Below are 1,422 nucleotides of genomic sequence, written 5' to 3' on the forward strand. Positions count from 1 at the left end.
AACTACATAAGATTGAATATGGTGAGGAAATTAATGTTAATGTGAAAGGCAACTATTATAACGTGATGTTTGTTTAAAGTATCTAATGATTATGCAAGATTTTCTAAAACTTCTTATAAGGAAATCAGAAATAAACGATTTTTCCAAGGAAAAACTAGAGACCATGGGGCCCCTGCATGAATCATTCCTTGTGGCTTTGCCAATCAAGGGGACATTCATTGTCGCTTTGCTAAACAATGAAGTTTTCATGCATAAAGCTTCACACTGTTCTGTTCCTTGGCAGGATGGCATCCACCAAATAGAAGCAGAATATTTTCTGATATAGTGTAGGGAGATGAGCTACTCAGATTGGAAAGGATTCAAGGTATGACTAGGGAAGGGCTGCCTCCTCAAATTACAATTGAAATTAATAACTTGAAGGAGCAAAACTTTCAGGACCTTCATTTGCTACTGTTGCACAACTCAAAAGGGAAAGAAACAGCTGTAAACATTCTTTCATAATCAGAACCCGGAATGTATGAAGTATGGATGCATCTAGGACAATTTGAAACTGTCAAAAATTAAATGCAATGCATAGAAAACTATATCCTAAGTATTAGTGAGCTTAAATAAACTGGTATTGGCCATTTAGAACTAGATAATGATATGGTTTAGTGTTCCACAAACAACAAATTAAAGAGAAATAGCATTAATTTCATTGTCAAAAACAACATTTCAAGATCATTGCTGTCTGTGATATGATAATTTCCATACACCTACCAAAAAGACATTAGGCAAATCTTCTGCACAAGATCTTTTTAAACTATTTAAGAGCAAAGATTGAGGACTAAGATGCATCTGACTCAAACCATGAAATTTTCAATAACCTCACATGCATGGGAAAGCTGGACAGTAAATAAGGAAGACCATAGAAGAACTGCTGCTTTAGAGTTATAGTGTTGGAGGAGAATATTGAAAGTGCCATGGGCTGCCAAAATAACCAATAGATCCATTTTGGAAGAAGTGCAACCAGAGTTATCCTTGGAGGCAAAGATAGCCAAACTTTGTTTCTCGTACTTTGGACATATTGTCAGGAGGGAACAGTCGCTATGAGTCAGTATCAACTCAATGGCACCTAACAACAACAACAACTAGGAAAACAAGTATTATTCAAATGTATGTACCAATCACTAAACTAGTGATGGTGAATTTGAAAAATTTTACCAAATTCTTCCATCTAAATTTAATTAAACATGTTATCAAGATGCATTGACCCAAAGACTCAGTAAAAAAGCTACTAGACCTCATTGGAAGATTTAGCAAAGTGGCAGGGTATAAGATTAACATACAAAAATCAGTGGGATTCCTCTATACCAAAAATGACAGCGTTGAAAAGGACATTAGAAAAGCAATCCCATTTACAATAGCCACCCAAAGGATGAA

This window comes from Chrysochloris asiatica, unplaced genomic scaffold (assembly GCF_000296735.1).
Source record: "Chrysochloris asiatica unplaced genomic scaffold, ChrAsi1.0 scaffold00208, whole genome shotgun sequence".
Classification (NCBI taxonomy): Eukaryota; Metazoa; Chordata; class Mammalia; order Afrosoricida; family Chrysochloridae; genus Chrysochloris; species Chrysochloris asiatica.